Below are 12,896 nucleotides of genomic sequence, written 5' to 3'. Positions count from 1 at the left end.
GGTGGGTCAGAGCTGAAGGAATCCCTACAAGTACTAGAACAGAGCAAAGGAAAGATGTCCACTTGGGTGTAACTGAGTGCCAAAAGGTAGAATGTGGCTCTGCACACATTTACTTCAGCCTTTTCCTGTCTTTATTCTGCATTCAACTAAGCAGCAGTCCTGGGCAAGGAAAACTTGGGATCTACATCATAGCATGTAGCCCAAGAAAGCAAATCAGACTGTTCACTCAACAGTGTATCTGACTAACTTTAGCTCTGAGTAACTTTTCCATGTGTGGGTTAGAACCTTAAATTTCAGGAGTTGTACCCTGGCAGCTGCTGGGGGGCCAGGTCTTGCTGCTGCCTCCTTGGTGCCATCCCTCAACATGTTTGTTTGAAGCAACTCTGAAAGATGGGCCTTCATTCAGGCAGTCTCAAGGCATGTAAAGGGCATGGGCCAACACTCAGGACATGGGTGTTGGCAAATTCTTACGACTACTAACAGTGATAGAATTCTTCACATTAATAGAAAAAGTTCACAAGCGTATTTTCACTAGAAGATCTTACATAAGAAATTACTAGTGAATCTTAATCTGGCCTCCTATTAGCTCTGTAGTCACTAGGATCCCTGGCCATTTGCTTCAGTGGGCATAGACAGCCTGAGATCACACAGATGAGGATTTAAGGGATTCAGTAGTTACAGATGGTTTTGTCTGACTTCAAGAAAAGGTGAATGTGTATCTTTCTTTGCAGACTTCCTGTGCCTGAACCTGGGCATAGTTTTACTCAAAGCTGAAGGTTTACATGCACTTTTCCCCTTCTTCACCATTTCACACTGGCAAAGACCACTGTTTTGGAAACTGATGTGTGAAGGTCTCAGAAGGAGTGACAGCAGGAGCCCACCTGCCCATGACAATACATGATAAGCAGAGAACACTAGGCAGGTGCCAGAAATGCCACCATCTGAGCCAGAACCTACGCCCAGCCTTTCCTGATTTACAGATTAAACAAATGTTTGACAGGTAATTAACCGTGAAGAGGTGAGATTTGTGTTTATGTTTTGTTTGTTTGTTGTTAGTTTGGGGCTTTTTGTTGTTTATTGTTATTTTTTTGCCTCTGGCAACTGCTACTACTGGGAGTGGGAAAGTGCCACAGCTGTATTAATGCATATTTAGTCTGCATTCACTTGCCTAAATATCTGTGGTGTCCTCAGCAGGGATCCATCCTGCCCCCTGGCAGGCACATCTCCCTCACGTCTTCCAAAGTCTCTGCCAGTCTATGCAGCTGTTGCTTGAAATGACACGAAATGGTTATGCCCAGGGAACTAATTTTTTCCTTTTCTATCTTGCATCATCTGTGAAAAGGTGGAATTTAATGATATTTTAAAATGCAGTCTAATACTTTTTTCCATAGAATCAGATATCTCCTCCCCTGATGAGAATATAACCATTTTTCAAAACAATTTGAAGATAATGTGAGATTATCATCCACTGATCTTGTAAAATTACAACCAGTTAATGCTTGCAATGAGCTCATTCATCACTAATACCCAAATTTCTCTGCAGCCAGAGGGCTGCAGCAGTAGCAGCATGATCTTAATACCATTTCTTTTCATGGGATATTTTTCTGCATTCATGATCGCAGTGCAAAGCTGGGCAACGTGAATTAGCGTTGTACCCTAGAAGCTCGAAGATCAGAAGGAGAAAGGAAACTAATGCAGGAAATAAAAAGAAATGAGTCCGTTTAAATGAGTTTGATGGTCTGGAGAGGTGGACTGCTTTTTACAGCTACAGCTGCCAACGCTGAATTCAGGCAAAGCTAAATGTCTTAGACAATGCTTATCTGAACATTGCTATTACTTATTCTACATGAAACTCCCTCTGGGCTTTTGATTTCATTCTACTTTCCATGTAGTCTGTGTTCAGCATTTTTCTCTTCTACAAAGGGAAGTCTTCAGAGAAATAGATGTCCTCTGATGCAACATTGAAATTGTGATTGCAATCAGTTCAGAAATGTGTAACTCTGCCCACATCTTCATGTAAGTTACACTGCAAGCCCTCCTTCCATTAAACCAGCCACCTGATCCAGGAAGCAACACGTCACTGGTAAATGTTAAAGAAGGGTTTTACCTGCAAATACCCATAAATAGTATTCTACATTACTGTGTGGTATGTGAAAATCTCATAAATGACTATAAGGCAATCCATAAACCTAAGGAGCAAAAGCTACAATTACTGAAGGGCCCACGCTTTTTCTTTTTTCTTAGTTTTGGTTTAACTCTGAATGTTCTGGGGGATTTTTTTTCATATATCAGAAAGACACAAGTAACTTCACTTTGCTTTAGGAGATGAATCTCTTTTGAGGACTTTAAAACAAAAATTTACACATTTCAGGTACGCTTTTGCAACAGGATTAACAAGATGATAGGTATTACGTGTGGATAGCTCAAGTAGTTTTCAATGACGCTTCCCAGCACAACACTATGGTTTAATCTGCAAGCCTTAAAATAAAATAACATTGCTTCCCTCCATTCTGTCTCCCTCTTTTAGAAGTATTTTGGTGAGGAAGAAGGGAGCAGTGTGTTTTGTTTGGGTTTTCTGGGTTTGTTGTTCTGCGGAGGCACCAGGCCAGCGGCACTGCGCTGGGAGCGTTGCCTCAGTGGGACAAGGCAGAGCCGCTTCCTCTCCTTCTCCCCCTCCCCTGCCCCATGCTGGGCAGTTCTCTCACCCGGCAGCCTCCTCCCACCCCTCCCAACAAAAGGAAAGGCAAATGGGGTGAAACAGCAATAAAAATGGCCCTGCCAAGCATTTTCCCAGCTGACAGCTGGAGGTAAGCACCAGCAGCACAGCAGTGGCTTCACTGGGCTGCCTCGCATCTCTTGTCTCCACTCGCTTTTGTTTAAGGATCTCAAAATATGTGCTTTTTATTAGTTACCTTGGATATCCAGTCTTGATCTGCCATCCTCAATGCCTGCTTCCTACCCTCCCCTCATTATGACGCATCTGATACCTGCTCAGCCACAATGGCTTTTCCTCTTCTATTTATTTCCCTTCACAGTTAGCAGATAAAAATGCTCTAAGCATGAATCTGAAAACAAAGCAAAACAAATACCAACATTTCTGCCCAATGATAGAGCTGAAAAGTGACCTGAATGTGCTGCCCTGTCTTCCTCTAAGTCCTGCTAAACCTACAAGAAAGATTCCCATTAGTAAATCACTGTTGGATCATTAAACCTTTTTAAGGCAGTATGTGCTTTACAGAGAGAATGAGGATTACGACACAGCCATGCCTGCTGCCCACTGACAATCATGGGAACCAACCTCAGTAATAAATCCATGAATTATCTGGCTCACTTTGACCGGTTCTCACGCCAGAGCAGTTCCTTTGATGTGACCGTCAAGACCTAAGGATGCCCAGTAGCGGTAGCCACAAACAAAACAATAGAAAAGTAATAATTCAATATAAATATGTAAAACCAGCTTCTCCATATGTCCAGCTTTTGCAGTGTGGTATTTCTGTGCCTTTCGTTGCAACTGAAGGGAGGGGGGGGGGGAAGGGAAAGAAGAGAGAAATAAATCCCCTTCACACCTTCTGTTTTTTCTATGTATAATCCTCTAACGAAAGAAAAGCTGAACATGTCAGAGATACATCTTTTAGCTACAACTGTGCATGACTTCTTCAGTTAAGGGGCATTTCCTGTTGCTTTCCAAAAGTAGTCTGATATTCAAAACTGATATGTGCTTAAGGACTGATCCTGTAGAGCCAGTAAGTATGTAAGCAGCCCTACTCAGATGAACTATTCCACTTCAGTGGGACTGTTGACATAAATAAAGTCAGTCGTGCTTTTAAGCCCTTGCAGGACCAAAACTTCAGAGGATGCATTCTCATTTGTCTGATTTGTAAAAATATTTAGGTGCCAAGCTTCTTCTGAATGTTTAAATATGTCAGAAACGCAACAGTTTGTCTCCTTCCTGGCTGCCCAGCTGCACAACAGGGATAAAGTTATTCAGTTTCTTGTCCTTGATCTTGTCAAATTAGATGCCAGACACCAAGAGTTTTCCTCCAACCCAATCTCATCAGCACCCCTCTGAAGTTTCTGGCCCTATCTGTAAGCCTCCAGTTTGTAGCTGCCCTAAAACCAGGTTGTGAGGGATGCAAATTTCTGATGCTATTGAAATGATATGGAAGAAAAAATTCCCTTCAATACGACCAGAGTAGAAGCAGAATTTATTACATTATTTTTAACCACTCTATGTATACGATTATATATATTTATTTATATTTACTGCAAAGTAAGATCAGCATACTGTAATAGCTGACTAGCAGCAAGCACGCCAGGATGATGGGAACAAATGAGATCACCCTGCTTCTTTCATTCATTTTGCTGGACCACTTATGCAGAACTGCACCTTAGGTGATACGGTTTATGCATAGAAATGTTTATATATGTTTATGCATAGAAAAGCTGTCACGTTTGTCGAAAACATCCTTGCACAAGGCAGGGGCTGTTCAGGGCAGTGGCAGAGCTGGAGAAGGCTCCTTGCCATGGCCATGCCCACCAGCCCCAACAGCCTCACCTGGGTCACCACTATGCCCTGTCTGACACAGCAGGCAGCACCGACAATCAGTGCATGTGTTGAAGTATCAGTTTATTGTCTATTACTGTTTTCCTGCTTTCAGGGGAAACTGGCACCTCCCAGCTCTGTTTTCCTGCCAGCTAGGCCAAGATTAAGCACAGCACAATGCATTGTCAATGTAGTTTACTAAGGTGTGATTAATCAAAGCGCACGTGGGAGAGAAAGCATAAAAAAAGCAGAAAATAGTGGTTGACTGTAGCCACAAGGCAGTAATAAAACAGGTTTAGAAGCAGATCTTTAGAATGTCTGAAAACATTCAAATGTTTAAAAGGGTCAGAACTTTCATGGTTTCGTTACCAGAACACTACTGAAAAGGACACAGTGATTGCTCCTATAAAAAAACCTTTTTGGAAAATAGCCCTTGGATAGAGCTATGTGAGGTAATTATATCTCCACTGAACTTTTGTTATCAATGCCTTAAATAAGGTGCCTTATTTCAGATTAAGCAACTTCTTCCAAAATATGACTCAGAGTGAGCTTTCTAACTGTTGTTCTGAAGCGACAGTTATGGTGGGATTTGCAATGAGATTGCTGTGCTTTTTAGGTTTATCTTACTGCCTGGGAAATGCTGCACATCAAATCTCTGTCTAGGAGAGATTTACACTTCAGACAGTACTATTTTACAGAAAACTTGTTGGGGGGAAAAAAAACAATAGTCAGAATAAAGGGTTATGTGTCTGACACTTCTTTTTTCTTCTCCTTCCATCTCCAGCAGTTTATCTAATACGCACTTTGCCTTGTTTGTGTCTGCTCACTGCCATGGTGACAACAGCACTCGTGTCACAGCACAGCCGGCTCCCATGGTCTCGCCAACCGGTGCAGCAGGGAACCCAAGCGGAGCTTCGTGTCTCCCTGCCAGCCAGTCGTGATGCCCGCCCACCTGGGATGCAGAAACACTGGCTGCCTCCTCTGCCTTGGCACAAATTTCTGCACGATCTCTCGTTGCAAATCTCATGTAAGAAAAGAGGTGGAAAAAGGATGGAGGAGAAAGAAAAACGTTGCTTATGATTTGGCTTAATAACGGTTTCTTAATAACACGAAGTTTCTCTGCCAGCAATACAAAACCTTCGTTACTTCAGAGCTTATCACAATTGAATGGGTATAACATTACCTTAAAAATTAAACTGAAATCTGTTTCAGCGATTGGTTGGGAGGCCGAGAGAGATATAGTGGCAGACATGTGGCTGGGGTGCCACCTCGTGGCCTATTGATAGCACGTTTTTATCCATAGGCAAAGGACTGTTAGCCTTTGAGAAGGCAGCATGGAGTTTTACTGCAGGTTATTTTCTCCATAAAAACAAAAAAAGAAAAGAAGAATAATGAAATAAGCTGCAACCTGAATGCCATGGGAACAGATGAGTGTGTGTCCTTCTGACAAGAGTGCAATATGAGAACAAGTAGAAAATAAGTCTTTTGGGGAAAAAAAGAGAAAAAAGAAAGAAAAATAAAGAAGCTTTCATTTTCTAAACAGTCCATCGATTGTCAGACATGCAAAGTTTTGTGCCTATCACAGGTGTACAAGATTGGAAGCACTTCAAAAGCTGAATTAAAATAGTCCTGTATCTTCTGAGAGGTTGCCTGGAAGACATAAGATCAAGTTTGGATCTGAAAGCTCCTGTTTTCCAAAACTTCAGAAAGGTGTGAGTTTAACTGCATACTCAACTGCTGGTTAAACTGATCTGTACTCAAGGTGTTGATTTCTTTACCCTTCTTATTGCTACTGCACTGTTTTCCTATCAACCTTTGGTGTGAGGTGGAAAGTTATTGGTCAAACTTTTGAGGAAGAACATAAATGAAATTAAAAATACTTGAGATTTTTATTTCAAATTTATCATATTCGGAAGCAAATTCAGCCACGTAGTCAGGTACTTCTGCATTCCAGTGTTGTGAGTTACCTATTATTTAAAACAACAATAACAACAACAAAGACTCCGGGACAGATTCTTCTTCCATGTCTTATAATTGAGTACCTTCTCTCCGTCATGCTGACCTGAGACCCAGGTAAAAGGAAGCCAACCTTTAAATATCCAAAACTGCATCAAAGAATATTGGCAAACCAAGTGTATGACAATGAAAGTACAATTAAGACAGGTTATAGAGAAGCTTTGTGAACTATCTATGACCATAGCAAGAGTACATTTAGGCAACATCTCCTCTCTGCTCTCCTTTTATCTACCTATGGATTGCAGACATCCCATCTACACAGAAAAATAAACATACATACATATACATATACATATACATACATACATATATATATATATATACATACATATATATATATATATTGTGGAGAAATAACCATTCCAATGTCAAGAAGGCCATGCACCCACCCCTAGTAGTCAACTGCCACAGTTCTAAGAAGGCTAACCTGTCACAGGCATTCAGCAGTGACAGTGTGGTAGCACAGCAAGACAGCTCTCAGAGGAGTGAGCCAGGTGCTGGTTCAGCTCAGAAGTGGGGGCTGGAAACAATCCCAGGCTGTCAGCCCACGGCTGAAAGGAACGTTCTCTTTCTTTAGCCTGGCCTCCCAGCTTTTCAAAATAACTGATTTTACTACCACAGCAATCTGACCCATGCTGAAAATGAACACTTATCCTGGATTTTTTTTTCAATTCAAAGAATAATTACAGCAGAATCTGAAGTATCAGGAAACTTACTGTAAGGGAAACAGTGGGAAGCTCTGATTAACCACCTGAGGCAAGCAATGAGCCAGCTGCGGGAGCACAGGTGAAGGTAATTCAGCTGTGCTCCTGGAAGGGGTGGAGCTTGACTCCTCCTCTCCTAGATCCCATTTAAGGGCTGACCACCACTAAGGTAGCATTGTTTTCTGGAGATTGCTCCTGTGTGGAGTTCTTGTGGTGAGCCTTGACATCAGTGAGCACCTATCTTGAAGGCCTTGGAGTGGGTGAGTGCCTTTGTTACTCTCTAGCTATTCATTTCCATCTATGTTTGTACTATTCCAACCATACAATACCATACTTGTATTATTTCCACTGTACAAATACCATACTTGTATTATTTCCACCATACACTTGTGCATGGATTGTTTTACGCTCACTGCAAAGTGGGTTTTTCTTATCTGAGCTTCAGTGGCAAATTTCAGGTCTGGCACTGGACTGAAAAAGCTTTGGAATGGTAGCGCTTCCATTCCTAGTACAATATTACAACCCGCATGAGCTGTTTTGTGGGACTTTTTTTCCAAAGTTTCTGAAATCTTGCATATGATTAGCCTTTCTCAGATGACTTTAAAGCTGGGCTTGTGGTGCTAAAAGTATGCAAAGATATCTCTACAAAAACTGAATTTATGCTTTGTCTTAAAGCATAGGAAGGCCTCTCCCTTTGCACTCCTTGGAAGTTCCTTTATCATTAAAGACAAATAAACAATAAGAACAACAAAATGGAGGACCTCTGGCTTCTCATGAAACACTCTCATCTGTAGTGGAGAGTGGCTCAGTGCACAGCACCCATCTGGCACACCCAGGCAAAGGCAAAAGAAGGTATTGTATCCAGTTGTGCCTTCACACCAAAGTCTTCCAGCACACAGTACAGCCTGAAGGAGTTAGCCATGGGTGATGCAAGCCTTGTGGCGTACTCCTGGCAGTGGGGAGGATCCTGTCAGTCATGCTAACACTTCATAGTATTCATTTATTACAGGTATTTCCTGTCTTATGTGCTGGCAGGCACCACTCCAATATGAATGAAGGGGTCCTCCCTCAGCCCCTAAATCGCAGCCTGCTCCTCAGGCCCCAGGGAGAACTGCAGCCCTCTTCCTTCTGGCAGACAGCTGGGGGTTGAACCTTCTCCATAGGATGCTCCAGAAGGCTGTGAGCGATGAGGTCTGCCACGGCAACCAGCACATCATGTTTCAGCTGGGTCCTCATTGCCTGTCGTGGCACCAAATGACTGCTCATCTGGGGAGGAAGATGTGGGAACTTGTCGGAGCAGTCAAAAAAAAAAGGGGGGGAGGTAATTTTTACACACTGACCAATCATGCTGCCTGCCTGGCAGGTGTCGTTCACCTGGCTGCTATGGGGCCTGCAGGGGGAAATACGGTATTATATTGCAGAGACGTTTCTGTGAGGGTGGTGCATCCAGGCAGATGCCTCACCTGCCTGCAGGTACCGTGCACAGGATAAGAATTCACATACCTCCCTCTTGCTTGAGTCCTGCAGATTTCAAACGTTCTTGAAACTTCCCCCTGAGCAGGAGCACCAGCACCTTAGGCTCGGCACAGAGACCATCCCGGATGCTCGTTGGGCTATAAAAGTAAAGAGGAGGAACAAAGAGAATTTTAAAAAGAAAAATATCCCAAAAAAGAAGTAGAAAAGAGAGAAAAAGTAACTTCCCTGACCGGGAATCGAACCCGGGCCGCGGCGGTGAGAGCGCCGAATCCTAACCACTAGACCACCAGGGATCTACGTACAGCATTTGTAATTTGTTTATCAAGACCTTATCAGCTCGCCACGTCATTACCCTGTTGTATTTTCCTTTTGTTCTCCTTCTTCCGGACAGTACCACGCTTCGGAGGCAGGCGAGCGTGCGGAAGGAACCTTCCATTCCAACCCATGGAAGGGGAGCGGCGGGGAGAGAAGCGGAACTCGCTTGGCCCCGAGTCGAGTGCTGTGACGGGCCCTCGCCCTAGGCGAGCTGGTTGGCAGCCCGAGCGACCGCCAGCGGCTGCGGGTGGAAGGAGCCGGGCTTTCTCATTCTAGGGGGCTCCTTCCGAAGAGAAGGGACCCCAAGCAGTGCAAGCCTTCAAGCTGGGTAGAGGAGCTGGGCCGCTGGCACCTGGGATGAGAGCCTTTAAAGCACTTTGTGCTGTGCCGTCTGCTGCGTGTACAGTATTCCCCCAGTGGCAGCAGGCTGGTGCCTGATGGATGGGTTTCTTCTGTCCAGAGGAAAACGTTGCATGAATATTTATGTCCTTAAAAGAGGAGAGAAGGCCTTGTCAGCGAAGTGCCAGGAACATAGACTGAGGACGAGTTGCCTGGGAGAGAGGAGGTTCCAGCTGCATCGTGTGTTCTGAAAGAAACTCGAGGGAGCAGAATGTTCCCTGGTGTCTGGTCCGTAGGAAAATGCCGATCCAGAGGCACACTGAGTGAAACCTGCAGCTCCAAAATGGGAACCAGGTGGACAGTTCTCTGTTCTGTGTTGGCAGGTAGGGATCCATGATTTCTGAAGCTACAGACCATATCTGTGTAAGTGCTTTTCACTCTGGCACCGTTGTTTCACAAGCAAAGCAGATCTGCAGGCAGCAGTACAGTCGAGAGTGGGGGTGGATGCCCCATCCCAGGATACATTCAAAGTCAGGCTGGACAGGGTACTGAGCACCCTGATGTAGCTGTAGGTATCCCTGTCCAACTGCCTTGCAATTAACTAAATGGCTTTTAAGGGTCCCTTCCAACTCAGATGACTCTATGACTAGTAAAATTTTTTCCCTGTGGAAGCAGTATCCATAATGTAAGAGGGTTTACTCTATAGAAACGAATGGCTGGTTCTCAAACCTTCCGTCACTGAAATTTGTTATAGAGTAAACCTTTTCCACATTAAGATAGATATGCTTCAGATTTAAGATTGTGGACTCTGCAAATATGCCTTAGCTTATCTTAATCAGCTTCAGAGTCAGAAAGCAAATGTAAAGGACTCCTTTTTTCTCAGGGCTCAGGAGCTCAAGGTGTTTGGTTTCAGCCTTACCACTCTCTCGTCTGAGCTGATGGCTCCTTTCAGCCAGAGCCTTTCACAGTTAGCAGGCTTGAACAAAATGCTTATTTGGATTGAAATGGAGCTTGCTTTTGTCCAGACTGATTGATTTCAGGGCACAGTGATGCAGTCAGTTTATTAAACTGTAAAGTAAGAATCAGGCCCTGCTGGATACAGTCAGTTATCTTATACCCTACAAGATTTTCAGTTCACACATGTAGGTCAATAACCTCTTCTTTGGTAAGGCCAAGGCATTTTCTTCTTGAAGGACCAAAGCTGAGGGCTGCTGGATAGGGAGTACCCCAGGCTGAGGAGCCACCATGGCCTGAGAACTTTGCAAAGATGGGAACGTGGTCAGGTGAAAATCACCTGGTCCCAGCAGGTCACCAGTGCCCCTTGTTGAAGAGAAAGGCCATGTGGGACCTGGTGTCCTACCAGTTTGAGCCAGTGTAAATATAGTGGTTATTTTGACCCAAGAGTCTGCATGGAGCATCAACTTAAGATAAGGAAAGTTCTGTACCAGCCCAGCTGCTGGTTCAAGTGTGTTTGTGTGCTTAAACAACTCTGTGACATCACAGTTAGCAGCAAGGCTCCCCCATCTCTAATGCTTACTGTCACCCCAAAACTGGCTTTTGGAGGGCAGCTGAGTTCTGTGCTGCTGTGTCTATGATGCTAGCAGCAAAGGCAGCTCCTTCAAAACTAGAATAGGTCCACGAACTAATATGATTAAGTTTATGGCTAAGTTTTGGTGAAAGAGTCCTTGAGTGCAGCTGTAAAGGTAGTGAAAAATGTATGTACTGGAAAAGCTTTGCTGATTTATTTATTTATTTATTTATTTTCCTATGTGTGAATCCAGGCAGCAGCAGCAGGGGGCAGACTCCACGACCTCCAGGAAAGTGGCACTGGGAGTCAGATGTTTTCTAGTTGTTTTTAGGAAAGGCTTTCACTTCCCTGCAAGTCATGTGCCCTGACAAAAGATTACACCTCTTCTCTGGATTCCTGCGTCCGACAGAGAAACCCCTCCGTGCAGTTGTCAGCAGTTCTTCCTCCTGCTTGTGGGGACGTAGCTGCAGCTGTGCCTGCATCCCGTGATACCAGCTGGAGAGGAATAATCATCTGAGAGCAACAGGGGAGGAGGGATGTCACAGGCTGGTGCTCCTTGTCACCTGATGTGGCGGGATAGCTCTTTGTCGGTTAGGCCAAGTGAATAGCACTCAGTGTCAGGGGTACCACACCCCAGCTTTCAGAGATGAGTAATTAAAGCTGAATTCTGGAACCTAAAAAATCAAAGCACTCACTTTAGCTGCAAGCTCTAAAGCAGCACACAATTAACTTGTCTGTTCCATATGAATATATTACATTATTATTACTTTCATTTGCCAGGTTAATTAATGTGTGACAGCAGGTTTGCTGCATAAAAATGAGTAAGAATAACATCAAAGCAATCTGTTAATTTACTCAAGTCTTTTATTTGGTTATGTTTCCGCTACATAATGGTAAGTACAAATTGTCTTTAGTACCTAGAGTACCCAATCCGGTAGTAGGTGAAGTCCTGTATCTGAGCAGACACTGTAATCATTATTTATAATTACATGCAATATGTGCATTTATCACTTCTCTCTTTCCCCAGCTGTTTATTTGAGCTGGAAAGTCTTGGCATCAGCTTTTCTTATTTAAATTAGCCTGGTTTAAAATGTGCATCATCCCAGTGTTGGGGAGGTGAAAATGAAAGGGAAGGAAAAGATTCTGCACAGACTGATGCGTTTTTATGTTTAATATCCATGTATAGTCAGAAGGATTGCCTAACTGTTAGATTATAATCATGTTCTTGGGGGAGAGAAGTTGCAGTTTAGATTTCTTAAAGCTGCTTTCTTCGTGGCAGTGTTTGATGGAACGAATCTAAAGGAAGTCTTGAAAGATGTTTCCCAGTTCTTACAGCAGTTCTGATACTCCTAGCTCCAAGATCATTGGAGTAAGGAAGGCGAATTGCCCTGTCCTCTTGTAGTTTAATTTCAGTAATGCTAGGGGGCAGTATGAGAGAATTTGCATCGTCATGTTTTCATACTTTGTAAACCAGTTATTTATTGTTTATAGAAAGCACTGTAAAGATTCTGAGGAAAAATAGGGGAGAAACTCACCAGCAATACTGTTATAAATAATCTTGCAAGTTCTACTACTGCTTCCCTTGTTCTTCCATTCCTCCCCTGACACTGCATTTGATCCAGGGATACCAAGGTCAGCTTTTCCTCTTGCCTCTGTTAAAATATGATATTGGGGTCTGGGCTAAGGCATGGCAGTGGGTGCTTCATCAACTGTCCACTGAGCTCAGCAAAAAACCTTATTTGAGAGAAATACAGTTTTGTTCTTATCTCCCTCTGTATCTAAGTAAATCCTTTTCTCAGTCTCCTCTGCAGAGCCTTTTGGAAGCACCTTCTAGTTTAATCCACTTGGCAGTAGTAACTGGAGGACAATATCAGTTATGAGGGGAGCAGTTCTTGCAAATTTTTTTAAGCTCTGCTCTCTGTCTCATTTTTGGGAAATGTGTAGAAATTTTCCATATCCCGACCTGCTAAATTGA

General features: G+C 43.5%; 2 long non-coding RNA genes and 1 other non-coding gene across 4 annotated transcripts; 1 reads left to right on the top strand and 2 right to left on the bottom strand.

The window, feature by feature from the left end:
• Positions 1–6,702: 6,702 nt before the first annotated feature.
• Positions 6,703–9,181, bottom strand: LOC107311705. 2 transcript variants are annotated; one of them, XR_004306524.1, is made up of 2 exons: positions 9,092–9,181; positions 6,703–8,876 (listed from the first exon to the last, which is right to left on the bottom strand). It is a non-coding gene; the product is annotated as an uncharacterized LOC107311705 (long non-coding RNA). The 2 variants fall into 2 exon arrangements; XR_004306525.1 differs by lacking the exon at positions 9,092–9,181 and adding an exon at positions 8,970–9,085.
• On the top strand, positions 6,880–8,508 carry LOC116653137. The gene is made up of 3 exons (XR_004306523.1): positions 6,880–7,523; positions 7,939–8,115; positions 8,273–8,508. It is a non-coding gene; the product is annotated as an uncharacterized LOC116653137 (long non-coding RNA).
• Positions 8,961–9,032, bottom strand: TRNAE-CUC. The gene has a single exon. It is a non-coding gene; the product is annotated as a tRNA-Glu (tRNA).
• Positions 9,182–12,896: the final 3,715 nt, after the last annotated feature.

The sequence above is a fragment of the Coturnix japonica genome, chromosome 3, assembly GCF_001577835.2.
Source record: "Coturnix japonica isolate 7356 chromosome 3, Coturnix japonica 2.1, whole genome shotgun sequence".
In the NCBI taxonomy this organism is placed as follows: domain Eukaryota; kingdom Metazoa; phylum Chordata; class Aves; order Galliformes; family Phasianidae; genus Coturnix; species Coturnix japonica.
The sequence above is the reverse complement of the archived record's forward strand: the minus strand, read 5'-3'. Positions and strand labels throughout refer to the sequence as shown.